Source organism: Pipistrellus kuhlii, unplaced genomic scaffold (genome assembly GCF_014108245.1).
Source record: "Pipistrellus kuhlii isolate mPipKuh1 unplaced genomic scaffold, mPipKuh1.p scaffold_m20_p_3, whole genome shotgun sequence".
Classification (NCBI taxonomy): Eukaryota; Metazoa; Chordata; class Mammalia; order Chiroptera; family Vespertilionidae; genus Pipistrellus; species Pipistrellus kuhlii.
Window position 1 is genome coordinate 63544481 of NW_023425529.1, and position 15191 is coordinate 63559671.

A 15191-nucleotide genomic window follows, 5' to 3' on the forward strand; every position below is an offset into this window, starting at 1 on the left:
AACAGGAGCAGAGTGGGATGCTTGTGTCATCGCCATGGCACAGGCGTTCCACACCACCCCAGCCACTCCAGGCCTCTGGGCAGTTTGAGAAAGTGGAAAGGCAGCTCTGGCCAGAGTGAAGGCAGTGCCGGCAGCCAGGGGAAGGAAGGTCCATTCTTACACGAATCTTCGTGCATTGTGCCCTAGTTTTGTTATAAACCTAAAACTGCTCTTTAAAAAAAAAAATAAAGCCTTGGGAAGCTGCCCCTGCTCCGGGTTGTGATGGGCAGCAAGATGGCGTCATTCGGCAGGGTCATGCAGGTAGTCAAGCCACATACTCCATTAATAAGATTCCCTAACAGAAGAGATAATCCTAAACCAAATGCATTCTAAGGGAAGTAAATCGTCAGATTGGCTGATGCATCAGGGTCCACCAGACACTGCAGAAATAATAAAAACATTACCTCAGAAATACAGAAGAAAACTTGTTTCTCAAGAAGAAATCTAATATATCCAACATGGAGGTCCTGAATAATCACTGACACTATGGTTGCTGTTTGTTATTAAACAAAGAGTAGACTTTACAATAAAGGACTTCCAAAATGACTAATGAGAAATTATACATTAACAACTTTAATATTCTAAAAAAAAAAAAAAAAAAAAAAGAAAAGAAAAGAAATATAGAAAACTTAGATAGATACTTGTATTTCTTCATTTATGTATCTTGGCAGCTTTTCCACAAGCTTACCTAATTGTTTATATACTTTACACTTATTAAAGTACACATTTAAAAAATAAAAAAAATTAAAAAATAAAAATAAAAAATAAAGCCTTATAAAAATTGAAACATTTTTGGCCATTATTTTATTTAATCAAATAAAATATTTACTCTATTGTGAGATATGCCATTATTTTATTTTTTATTTTTTCATTTTTGAAATGCCATTCTTTTATCTACTACCAAAAAAGAGAAAAACACTGCTAATTATGTGTGCCTAGATTTTAAGAAAGGTAACTCACAAAATTTGAGCTGTTTCAATATGAAAGGACCTTGAGTCTCAAAATCACAAAACATGGTGGCATAACCCCTCAGTCACTGGACTAAAATTTTGTTTATAGAAATTCTCTTGTCTAGATTGGCTTTGTATATTGCAGCTTTATGGAAAGATGGGTAAAATAGACTTTAAGACACACAGAGCTGTCCACCCTAACCCCTCCAGGGACCTAACACATCCCCCTAATGTTGCTACCAACCAAGCTTGTGTTATGTACCTCCAGGAATAAGAAGCAACCAGCTGGAGAGAAGGTTTTGAATCAAAGAGATGGGACCAGAGAAGAGAGGAATGCAAAGCGATTCTCTGCCAAGGAAAACAGACAGGCAAAGGGAAATGAGGTAATGACATTTCCTTCGCAGATGCACCGAAGGAAAATTACAAAGAATTCATCAACCAGTATCTGGAACTGAGACAACAGCTGTAAAGGTATGCTGAGCCCACTGTGAGGACTAAGAACCTTCGAGATTTGTTCTTGCTGTCTCGAGCCTGGCACAAGACCAGAGTCGCCTCTGGCTGGTATTTACAAAGAACTGGTGAGGGGCCAGTTGGCTGCCAGGGCCATGTTTCTGTATCATTTATCACACACAAAGTGCTCGGCAGCTGGAAAAAGAGTCATGAGAGCTGCAGCCAATCAAGCCGGGCAATGGGACCAGCCATCCCTCCCTTCCAGTCTCAGCCCCTTCCTCAGGAGCAAACAACTGGCAGGAACCCAGCATTGGGAAGAAGATCCAAGGGGGCGGAGGGGGTGTGGTTAAGCTAGTAGAGACGCCCTGCCACCACAGCCATTCACTAAGGATGTATTCAACACCCACTATGTCCTAGGTCGTGGGGAGACAGCGGGAAACAAGACAGCACATACATTCTGTATTTCTCTGTGCCGTGGGCTCTTCACATCCACTTCCAGTTGCAAGAGAAGGGGGCTGCCATCGTGGTGCCTTTGCTCAGTCTCTGCTACAGCTTCACATTCTGCCACAGCTCACACACTCCTGTTCTCCCAGCCCTTCCACGCCATCAGTCATAGGAATGCCAGCTCAGCAGAGCAGCCAGCAAGACGAACCGCCCAGCTAAGCAAAGAAGTCAGCATTTCGTCACAGTTTCGGAAAATGTGGAAGTGGCTCGCAGGAGAAAAAGGGAGAAGGACAGATAAGAGGGGCATGATTTAGATTCACAAGCAACAGTACGGCTCACAGCCCTCAACCAGGCGCTGAATAAGTCAGTGCAATTTTCTTGGGAGGAAAAACACTGCTGGCCATTCAAGCTGACAGTGGGAGCTGGACAGTTGACATTTACAACAATGCTCAATGCAAATCAAGGCCCTTGCCCTCAGAAATGGAATGTCATAGATTTATCCTTTGAAAGGCCATTTTTCTGACTAGTCTGGGTCAGCAGTTAAGCTGAAAGGGAAATATTTCTATTATTTGGCAGATTTTTCCAAAGCATCTTAGTTCTTTTGGGGAGAGAGGCCTTTGAAAGTCTGATCCTGATGTGGTCGCCAGGCAAACAGAATGAGAAAACATCAAAGAACAATCCTGTTTCCAGAAATGATTAAACACTTCCTCTGAAGTCCCTGGTGTTCCAAGTGCGGGGGGTTGGACCTCGCAGCCCAGGTGTCCTGGCGCCAGTCCAGCTCAGCAAATATCTGTGAATAACATGCTCTGATAACTCTCATGGCTTCACCTTGAATAAGCAAAAACCTCCCAGGCATGCCGCTGCCACTTGCTATTCCACAAATGGATTAAAACCCAGAGCCACTCAATAGTTGGCCGACCTTGAAAAGTCACAAAGCCTTAAGCAAAGCCTCAGTGCTTTGCACCTGCTGTTCCTCCCCCCCATGCAGCTGAAACCCCCCTCCCCCCAATCAGTGATTCCCAGGTGCACTGTTTTATGTTCCTTATAGCACCTAATATTTGAAATTATCTCAGTCATTCGTTTGCTTGTTTATCGCAGATGGTTTCCTGAGAACGGAGAGGGTGCCTGCCTTATTCATCTCTGAATCCTTTAAAGTAGGGGTGTCGAACTCAATCAGAGAAGGGGCCAAAATCTAAAATCCAGCCTAAATCGCGGGCCGAATGGTTTACTGAACAGTCATAAACTGTCATTGTGATGGAAACGCAGCGGAGTGCAGTGATGACAGCGCAGTGCGGGCCACATTGCAAGGCCTGGCGGGACGGATTTGGCCCGCGGGCCTTGTGTTTGACACATGTGCTTTAAAGGGATGCCTGCTACTTAGATGCTCAGAAAATATTTGCTACATAAATAAATGAAACTCATTCAAATTACGTGAACCAAAGTTCAATAATAATAATAATGATGATGATGATGATTATAAAAGGTAATACCTGCCTCATAGGACTGTTTTAAAGATCAAGTGAGATCAGATTTATAAAAGCAGAGCCTGGCATATTTAAGGTGCTCATTAAATATTAATTTTTAAATGTTAGCACTCCTAATCCCACAGAGCACTTTCCTCTGGTGATTAGCTAGAAACAAACAAACAAAAAAGATCTGAAATAATTTACATAGTTATTGCATATCAGATTTATAACATTCTAAGCTACCAGCCACTGAAAATGCATTATAAACTTTAAAAGAAAATTGTTGAGGAAAAAAGAAAAATCAATGTATTTATCACCTGTAATGTATACCAATTTCAAAAATGTAGGAAAATGGAAAAAAAAAATTTTTTTTTAATGTGGTATTGCCTCTCCCTGAGAAGAACAGAGCTATGCTTTATCCCAGATGAAAAGCTCTCTTTGGGTAAAATTTCAGCTGATGTGACTGGGTGGTGGAAGACAGTGGGGGGAGCCTTCCTCACACCTGCATTGCACCAGATGATGCTACTTCCCGGCCCCACTTTGAATGTGAGCAACTGTTCTTGTTTTTAAACTAGGAAGCAAGCAAAATAATGAGCAGACACACAATTAACTCTCAATTAGCCTCAGAAACTGGTGTCAGGATATGCTTGACTAGTCAAATACCCTGAGAAATCAGCTTATTAGAATGCAGTGGCTGTAAAGTAAAGAACAGAATAAGGGGTCGCCTTCCTCTTACCATGTGAGGGACAAAGACTGAGCGAAACTCTTTTTATTACGTACAATCAGATCTCTACTCTCCAGCGAAGGTGTTCATTTGTGGTTTTTAAAATGTTTTTTGTTTGTTTTTTACCATCGCCATGCTGTACAGGACTTTCTTACAGCTGGAAGTTTGTACTTTTTGAGAACCTTCACCTATTTTGCCCTCACTGATGTTAATGTTATCCCCTCATTCCTCCCGCATCCAATGGCTGGGCAGCAGGGTTAGTGACCACATAACAGGATGACTAGAAAACAAGCGGCCTAGAGAGTCCAGCATCTTAACAGTTGAGGCATAACTGACCCACACCCTCTCCCTCCTGCATGAGCAGTTTCTTCTAAAGAATGAAAAGTACTAGGGGCTCATCCATAGCATGTACTGTGCCTCCTCTTTTCCCACTTTCTCACTCACCTGAGTCAGCAGCAACGAGATTTCCAAGGCCCCAGAGTAAAGACTGGGATCCTAGAGAGACAAGACAAGAGGCAATTTCCTATCAAAGCCTTCTCTCTGATGTCATACTTGAGGTGAATTCCTCCCATGATGAAATGTCAATTTATTTTTCTTCATAGATCTGCACATAAAAAACGGAGTTGGACTGGCAGACGATGCATGGAATCTAGACTAGGCCCAGAGGCTGACCTGGAGCTTGTTGGAGGTGAGGGCGGTCACCAGCAAGTGGTCTTCCTGTGATATTTCTCTCAAAGAGACTGGGGAGAGCAGGGCGAGTAGAGGAGAGGATGAGGGAGAACATGGACAAAATTAAAAGGTCGGTTTCCAAATGGGACACCAATACATTTTTGCAAGCCACCTACGTAGGTCCAAGGATCCATCATATTGCCTGAGAGTTCTTGGACAGAATAAAAATTTTAAAAGCTGCTATGATCTTCACCCACTGACCTGCCTAAAGACAGGAGGAATTTTCCAAAGCTGTGAATCCAGATGAGAAATGCTATTTCCAGAAAAGGCCCAACCCAGCTTCAGATGTAAAATGCTGACATGGTGTTGGGATTTTTGTTTTGGTTTGCTTTGTTTCGTTTCCCTAAAAGGAGCCTATAAATCAATGGCCTCCTTTGTGCCTTCCTCTGTACAATGCAGGGCAGATTGCCCAAAGGGGAAAAGCCTCCGTCCCTGTCAGACTGAACAGCAGCTGGGTCTTGGCTCTGCACACTGGAAGGGGGCACCTTGTGTGGCGCCCGTACAGCCTTTCCAACCACTCCAGCGCCAGCTTCCGTCCTCAGCAGCCGAGCCAGGCACACCTCTGCCACCCTCCTCTCTGGCTGTGAGTGCCAGCCCCGCATGCATTTCCTATGACACAACCCACTCCACGAATTCTAGGAGCTCTGGAGAGACCCCATACAGATAACCCGCTGAGCAGATAAGCATGTCAAGGGGTCACCCACCCTGTGCTCTACACACAAGTCAGCTGAGTGGCTGCAAAAGAAGTAGAGGGTGTCACCGGGAGGCTGACTCTCCTACTCTCACGTTCCATTCTGCCTCAGACCACACGTATCCCACACAATACAATACTCCGATCCAAATAAAAACCTCCTCATTTGTTCCAGGGCTCTGTTGGGTAAGTAAAAAGCCCCTTGGAAGGATGTTCTCACACCTTCCGATACAGGCCAAAAGGGTTTTGTAAATAAGTAGATGACGTCTTTGAGCAATGTGGTCAGCTACCTGTTCATTGGGAGCGGTGGAGAGCTGACTGTACACTGGCTCGGTGTTAATACAGTCAGTTCAAAGAGATGTTTAAACTATTTATTTTAGCTCTGGTACCAAGGGTTTACTTCTGATCAGGTGAAAATGCAAGTTCAGTGGTTAACTGAGTGGTTGAATATCTTATTAAGATAGCATTTGCTACCATAAATTGAAACAAGAAAGCACAAATGCCTTAAGTCAACAAATCCAAACCCTGTGGACCCCACTGTCAGACACACACTTCACATTTCATGCTCTCACGTGGATGTGTAACTGAAGTTTCACAGAACAGTACTCAAGATTGCTATTTTCTATTCAATATTTTTCTTAAAAATATATATATGTATATATTACTGCAAGTTGATCCCCACTCCAGTTATGTGTCTCATTAGAATGCTTTGGCAAAAAAATTCCTATCACCTATGATGTCATAACCCCGTCAAGTCATGCGTAATGTTCTAACGTCAGAGCATCACAGTGCAAGACATTACTGTTTACGGGTGTGTGGTGATGTCGTGTAAACAAACCTGCTGTGCTACCAGTCACAGAAAATTACAGCACATCCAACTGTATACAGTGCCTAGCACTTGATAATGATAATAAATAATAGTTACCGATTTATGTATTTATCATACTATACTTTCATCATTACTTTTTTATTTTTTATATCATTATTTTAGAATGAGATCTTTCTACTTATAAGAATAAAGTTTGTGGTGAAATACATAGTGTGCCATGTTACACTGGCAGCAGCCTCACACATCTTGTGTTTACAGCATCCCTTGATTGCATCATCCTCTTGTGGTTGATTTAATCTCATGTTTTGTACATAAGGTGCTGTGCAGGCGTGGAGTCTAGGAGCAATGGGCTGTACACAAGCCTAGGTGTGTATTAGGCTCACCGGATCTAGGTTCATGTAAGGGCACTTGGATGTTCGTACAACAACAAATCTGTTGAAGGATGCATTTCTCAGCACGTGTCTCTGTCATTAAGTGGTGCAGGGACTATATATTGAGTTTACAACCCACCAATGGGTTGAAACTAGCATATTTTTTAAATTAAGTCCTGAAAAAAACTATTAAAGCCCCCTTTTCTATTTTTCTAATATTTAATGCCCTCTCACTAAAAGCATAAATATCCACAGAGTGTCAGAAATGCATTGCTATGTTTTCAGGGTGAGAGAAGCAGTGAGGTTGTGGAGAGGATTTGAAAAGTATATAATACCAGAAGAAAACTTCTAAAGAGACTGAGGAAATAGCTTCAAAGCTCCCCCAAAGACACCTCATAATGCCTCATTCAACCTACAGACTGTGGGTTTCTCCCGTGGGCCGAGCTCATGGTGGGGCAGGCTACAGAGGGAAGTATCAGGACGTTTTGCTGCCTGTACGTTCACCACCACAGACAGACCCTCCACACAAAGCAGGAGCTACAGGAGCAGCCCAGGCAGAAGCTGCCTCTGCGCTTGCTTCAGGAAACAGGTGTTCAGAGTCTCAGCATCTGCCCTCAGTCGGGAAGCTGCAGGAAGACCTGAGCCCTCCTCCCCAGGCCTTTCCAAGGGAGGAAGAGGGACCCCTAGAATAGAGGTCTGGCCTGAAGCCCCACAAAATTGCTCTGAGCAAGCCCCAGTTACTCCCCTGACAAAAAAGAGATAATCTGAGAATCCTAATTTTATTATTGATTAATGGTGATATATTTATATCTTGACAGGGATAAAGAATTGATAAAGCCTAACCTTTCTCCTTTCATTTCCTCTCCTGGTACATATTAATAGAAGAAAAGAAGTCAGGAAACAGAGAGAGAAAGAAGGAGGAGGAGACAAGAAAGGAATGAAGAAAAGAAGGAAAGAAAGAAAAATACTAAAGCTAGGACCTAATCAGATCTTATTTGATAAAACCCAGAAAACTTTTCCTTGTACCTTTACAGTGGATCTTACAAAGCCACTTGGTACCAAAAAATATTTGGAGTCTTAGCTAGTTCTTTAAAAAAAAAACAAAATGTATATATATATAATATATATATATATATATATATATATATATGAGAGGGAGGGAGAGATAGAAACATCAATGATGAGAGAGAATCATTGATTGGCTGCCTCCTGCAAGCCTACACTGGGAGACAAGACCGCAACCTGGGCATGTGCCTTTGACCTGGAACTGAACTGTGACCTTCTGGTTCATAGGTCAATGCTCAACCACTGAGCCATGCCAGCCCGTCTACTAGTTCTTCTTTATTTTTTTATTTTTATTTTTTAAAATATATTTTATTGATTTTTTACAGAGAGGAAGAAAGAGGGATAGAGAGTTAGAAACATTGATGAGAATCATCGATCAGCTGTCTCTTGCACACCCCCTCTTGCAACCCCAGTACATGCCCTTGACTGGAATCAAACCTGGGACCTTTCAGTCCACAGGCCAAAGCTCTATCCATTGAGCCAAACCGGTTTCGGCTACTGATTCTTCTTTAAAAAGAAAGAAAAAAATAGAGTGGAACTAATGTAATTTATACTAAAGTATAAATTGCATCCTCAGTATCTTTCTAAAAGTGATAAGGAGTAATCTATGGTGTGAAGTCACACAATCACTACTGTTTTCTCTAAAATAGCCCTATGGATTTCCAACCTCTTAAACCATTTTCATGGGTTATCCACTCCTTTGGCTCTTTCTTCAATCAATCCAAATATCCAAAAGTGTCCACAGCTAATAATAGAGTTAATTATTTCCTTTCCAAAACTGCTTTATGATGTTGAGGGTAGGGGTGGGGACAGTAGGCAGCCAGGAAAACAATGATTTGTCAAGGATGGCAAGCAAAGACTAAAAATATTTTCTAGACGATTAAACATAGAGTGAACCTTTTTCCATCTAATTCCAAAGGCCTTCAAGTTTCTCTTAATTACATCTTGATGCTCTTGAACATCTCACTTCAACTGATTGCCTGTTCTGTTTCTGTTTCCAATGTACATGCTAGCAGACTTACCACCAGGCAGGCAAATATTTTCACATCAATCATGAAGCAAGTGCTTTATTTGAGATGAGTCTAAGAAATGTTTGTAGTCACATCCCATTTTGATCATGCAGATAAAACTTGTTTGAAGACCTGGCCATGTAGTTGGGCAAATAATCAAATTAGCAGAGATAGATTAACAGGAGAAAATGTGCAACGTTTATCACAGATGCACATGTGGCAGAGGGAGGGAGGAAATGTCACAAGATATGAGACCCCAAAGCACATTATGGACAAAGGAGAAAGAAGGGCAGGGAAACAGTCATTGACAGGTGGCTGAGGAAGACCAGAACACATGACAGGCAAATGCTTGCAAGGCAACCCAAAAACAATGGGACACAGAGGTAATCTGGTTAACAGGTCCTTGCCCAGAGCCTTCCTTTCTACCTTATTTTACTCAAATTAGGCTTAGGTGAAGATGCTAAGGTTTCCTTCGTGTAGCAGGTTTTCCTCTGAATCTTGGGTAGGAGATGAGGAGAGTCAAATGTTCTTTTATTGATTTCAGGGAGGAAGAGAGAGATAGAAGCATCAATGATGAGAAAATCATTGATTGGCTACATCCTGCATGCCCCTTATTGGGGATCGAGCCTGCAACCGGGGCATGTACCCTGACTGGGACTTGAACCATGACTTTCTGGTTCATAGGTCGTTGCTCACCCACTGAGCCACGCTGGTCGGCTCTTTCTGAGTCTTTAGTTTCTCAATCACCAGCTTAAAATCAATATCCCAAAGGCAGTCTTAGGGTGGCCAAACCTTGGTCTCCTTCATGTAATAATAATTTTCGCTATTTTCTCACATTAATCTATCTAATGTTAATTTGACTATTACTCTAACCAAAAGAACTTGGGGGAAAAATGGGAGAAATTTTTATTTTTTAAAATTTGTTGTTGACAATATTACAGATGTCCCCCATTTCCTCCCTCTCACCCACCTCTTCTTAGACAAAACTGTGTCCCCCACACACCACAGTTACAACATTCCTTGCTATTTGCCTATTTTGTCAGTCCTTTTGTACCCTATAGGCCCATGTAACAGCAAGTGAAATAACCTACAATAAAGAAGAATTCAAATAATACTTTTTCTTCCTAAATTAACAAACACAATATATTAAATATTTTAAAATATCTAAAAGCAAGGCAGTATTTAATAAAAATAAATAAATAAATAAAATCTCTGCATTTATTCCCGCCTCCCCACCCCTTCTGTCTGGAGGGGGTGATCTGAAAAATAACAAAAAAACGTAGGATACAAGCCACTATCTTCGCATAAGCTTTAAAAAACTCTACTTGCTTGATGTGCAAAGATGCTTTAAAAAAACAAAAAAGCGTTCCATTAAATGGTAGCCAAAATCTTGATCACTGCATATCAGGTATTATTTCAAAGAAATCCAGGAAGAAAGGCTATAGTTAAAAAGATCAATAGTTGGCAGGATGATTTATTGCTAAATTCCCTGTGTCGCAGCCTCATAAATGATCCTCTAAGTATTAATAAATTCATTAGCTGGCTGGTCTCAGTCTCAGCCTGCTTTTCAAGGAATCCTATTCATTGGTTAATAATGCTCTAGCAACATCCTAACATGTTTACTTATAAATTAATTCCCTCAAAAAGTAATGAGCGGGCCTAAAAGACTCAGTTCTGGGAGTCATGCTGATGTATGTGACATAGCCATCCCATATTTTTCCCGTTAACAAACTCTTTTCCATTGCATCTGGCTGAAGGTATTACCTATTCTAATGTGTGACTCATGTCGTGGAGACAAGACTGTTGCTGACATAGTTCTTCCTGCCTCCCACCCCCCACGAGTTCTGAGGATTAAAATCTAAGCCATCAAACCTCTGGGCCACCTAGAAGCTCCAAATTTTCTTATTGTGTGTGTGTCTGCTTTTGGACATCATAAATACGGCTGACTCTCTTTCCCTGTAACTATTATTACTTTAAACTTATTTAAGTATGCTGTGTAAAATTAGCAACTTAGAAATATGAAAAAAAATGAATGAAATGTTTTTTGATAAGTGAACGCATGAAAATATTAATACATCAGAAAAGGCAAAGAAAATTGGAACTATTAAGTTTTTAAAGGAATCCTTCCATAGCCCAGCAGGTGTTGCTCTGTGGTTAAGTGTCGACCTATGAACTAAGACAGTGGTAGGCAAACTCATTAATCAACAGAGCCAAATATGAACAGTACAACGATTGAAATTTCTTTTGAGAGCCAAATTTTTTTAACTTAAACTTCTTCTAACGCCACTTCTTCAAAATAAACTCACCCAGGCCGTGGTATTTTGTGGAAGAGCCACACTCAAGGGGCCAAAGAGCTGCATGTGGCTCTCGAGCCACAGTTTGCTGACCACGAAACTAGGAGGTCAGGGTTCGACTCCAGTCAGGGCATATGCAGGGGTCTGTGGTCTTAATTCCCAGTGCAAGAGGCAGCCAATCAACGATTCTCTTTCACCCTAACGTTTCTATTTCTCTCTCCCTCTCCCTTCCTCTGTAAAAATCAATAAAAATATATATATATTTTTTTAATCCTTCCATAGAAACACTAATGAATGCTCACTTTATCTGGTCTCGGAATAAGGATCCAAGGTCAGACAAGAGAAGTGTCTGATCATTAGACAAGCACTTTTCCACATTAATGTAAACAAGTCAAACTAAACTCTCGGATAATATGTAAGCTCTTTTTCTATCTTTGAGAACATATAAAATACCAATTCATGGTGGATTCACCTGTGAAATGATGCTTTTCTAACCTTAGGAATAATCAGTTCTCTTGGCTGAGCACATGATGACTGGCTAGAAGATGGGGATGCGGAAGAGATGACTAAACCATGGTTAATGATTAGAGCAATGTATCATTATGAATGCCATAAATAACTCACAATGCAGATAATCTACATAAAGAGTAAAGATAAACAAATTACTGAAAATAGTCAAATTCAGCAAACTGTATCAGAGTCTGCTATGGCAAAGAGCAGGAAGTTAGTAGTACTGAAGACAAAACTCACAAAAATATTTTGGCTTCAGTTAGAACAAAAACAACATGCTCTTTTAAGGAACTGATATTGTGAAGACTTGATGATATTCTAGGAAATGAACGTGAGATAATGTTTTCAAAATAGCCCCATGATAATGTCAATGAGTAATTTCAGTTCTTATCACAATATTATGTAGTTCATGAGCAATACTGATATTGAGGCAAGGAGAGGTGTTAGAATGCTTTAAAAAAAAAAAAAATCAATCCTTCCTCCCTCCCTCTAAGCCTTAGTCTAAAGGAAACAGCTGATGAACAGCCACTGTTGGCAGATAAAAACCTAACACTGCTCAGTCATGGGGGAAAAACCGTCTGAAAACAGATTTTGTTGTTTCTCAGCAAATGTTGAGCCAAAGATCTTGATCCAGTTTCCATCAATATATACAGCTTTGCCGAAACCAGTTTGGCTCAGTGGTAGAGCATCGGTCTGCGGACTGAAAGGTCCCAGGTTTTATTTCGGTCAAGGGCATGTACCTGGGTTACAGGCACATCCCCAGTAGGGGGTGTGCAAGAGGCAGCTGGTTGGTGCTTCTCTCTCATCGACATTTGTATCTCTCTATCTCTCTCCCTTCCTCTCTGTAAAAAATCAATAAAATATATATATTTAATATATATATATATATATATATATATATTTTTTTTTTTATATATATATATACAGCTTTATTATCAGAGGGGAAATCATGGAAAACAGGTAGATCATTTAAGCTGGAAGAGTCTTTACAATTCAGCCGACCTCATGGGTTTGGCTCAGTGTCAGAGCATTGATCTATGAACCAGGAGATCACAGTTCCATTCTGAGTCAGGGCACATGCCTGGCTTGTGGGCTTGATCACCAGTAAGGGGCATGCAGGGGGTAATGATTCTCTCATCATTGGTGTTACTATCGTTCTCTCCCTCTCCCTCCTTTCTCTGAAATAAATAAAAACATTAAAAAAAAAAAAAAAAAAAAAGATCATCTGGCCCATGCCCAAACCAATAGATGCCCAGAGATACTCAGTGACCTTCCTCAATGACACAGCATGTGAATTGCAGAGTCAGATCTGTGGAACCAGAGCTTCTCCTCCTGGTTCTAGTTCTCTTCCCACTTGTTCTATTTCTCCTCTCATTTTAAGAACAAATAGAACAGGGGAGAAAAACATCACTGAAACCCTGTTGTAAATTTTCAAATAGAAAATACTACCCAGCCTGGTTCCATTTCCCCAGCTCCCATTCACGTCTCACATATTGCAGCTCTCTTTTCCACCCTTGTCCACTTTACCAGTTTTACACGTTCTCTGACAGTTTCTCCTACCCCCAAGTCAGAGTTAAGGGCTCCCCTGGCTCAGTTCCTATAGCAGCTCATTCATACTTGTGCCACAATATGTTTTGCCTTGTTGTGTTTTAACCACCTAATGACCTTTCTATCTCTGACCACACCCACAACACTGTGATTTCTTGGAAGCAGTGATTTTGTCTTCTCTATCTTTATAGATGCCATTATACACCCAGCCTTTGGCAAAGATCCATAACTGTTCATTGAATAAGTAAATAAATATTGCCAAATTTTTGCCTCTCTGAACATCAGGAAAAAGCAAGCATTCAAAGCAAATGTTTCTACAGAACAGTATATCTAAGCTATATAAATATTTTTCAATTGCTGAAGATCTGATTCAATGCTATATAATTTCTATCATTTTCTTTTTCAAAAGGGACCATGAAAAGGCCTGCTAACTCTCAGACAGATGCACAGCAAATTATGCCCATGGTTTAAAATTCTAAATAACCTCTGCCTTTGTTCTAGCTGGCCTTTCTGCTCCCAATACTCTTCCCCTCACATTTGTTCCCTGCCCGTTGTGTTTACAGATGAGCTCCATCATCATCCTCCACAGGTCTTTCCTTCATCCACTGGTGACCACAGGACCCTTTATCACCCTCTCTCCTGAAGTCTCACAGAATTTTATTTGTACCCCCTCACTCATTGTACTCTACTTATTTAAGTAGATATTTTATCTCTGCCTCACTAAGCAACCTGAGGGAGGAGTTTCTATACAACCTGGAGATGTCTAATATAGAGCCTTACCCAGGGCAGGTCTTTGGTCAAAGTTTCTCATCCCTAAAACAGTAAGTTTAGATTATCTTCTTAAAGACAGCAAGCTGCAAACAGATAAATCTTCATCTGCAAAATGAAGGTGAACCTTCCCAGCTGGAATGTTCATGGCTTGGGGAGCCCCTTCCATGAGCATTAGCCAGAATCTCTGTTTATCTCAGGTGGATCAGTACAGATGGAGAGCTGGGTGGAGCAGTGAGCTTATCAGGAGGCATTGTTAAGGAAGATAGATAGCAAGAATGCCTAACTTGGGCTGGAAATCAAAAATGAAAGGGTGACCCCTGATCTGAGGCTGGAGATTGAGTTAAACAAAGAGAAGGAAGAGTATTCTAATCAGAGTGGGCAGCTTGGGCATAAGCCTAGAGGAAAGAAAATAGACCCATTTTGGATATCAAGAAGTTGAAATGCCGAAACAGGTTTGGATTAGTGGATAGAGCGTCAGTCTGTGGACTGAAGGGTCCCAGGTTCGATTCCAGTCAACGGCATGTACATTGGTTGTGGGCACATCCCCAGTAGGGGGTGTGCAGGAGGCAGCTGGTCAATGTTTCTCTCTCATTGATGTTTCTAGCTCTCTATCCCTCTCCCTTCCTCTGTAAAAAATCAATAAAATTAAAAATTTAAAAAAAAAAAAGAAGTTGATAGAAGAGGAAGATAAAAAGATCTAATCAAATCCTAAAGGATTTTATAGGCTATGTTACCAAGCTTCTCTCTTTTCCTGGAGGAATGAAAAGCCAGTGAATGATTTCCTCCAGAGTAGTACTAGGACCACTCAGAGGTAGGAAGTGGATTGGAGGACCCTGGATAGAAAGCAGCATGACCCATTATAGCTATTGTAATCTATGCAACAGTTGAGGAGCTCTGAAGATAAGAACTTGAAAAGTGCGTAAAATTAAGGTTCTTATCAGTTGGTGATTTATTAGAAATGGGAAGAAAGAGAACAATGAGCAAGAGGAGGGCATCAAGGATAATTACCAAATTTCTGTCTTGAGCAACTATGTAGATAGTGATATCAAAGATAGACTATGCATAAAGTCAGAAAGTAGAGGAAGTTTAAGTGGGAAGATAATGGATGAAGTGTAAGCTATGCTGAGTCTGGGTCATCTGAGGGGCCTCAAAGAGTCTGTGATCACCTAGATCACCAGTGGTCACCTAGATCCAGATCTCAGAAGAGAGATTTCAGAGGCAGAGACATATTTGGGAGTCCTCGTCAAGGGTGGTGGTTGAGTTCACAGGAAGAGATGCGATCGTGCAGGAAGAGTATGCA

The 15191-nt window shown here is 41.1% G+C and overlaps 1 pseudogene; it reads left to right on the plus strand.

Moving 5' to 3' along the window:
• The first annotated feature begins 241 nt into the window (after positions 1 to 241).
• On the plus strand, positions 242 to 767 carry LOC118729153 (annotated as a pseudogene).
• The last annotated feature ends 14424 nt before the right edge of the window (positions 768 to 15191 follow it).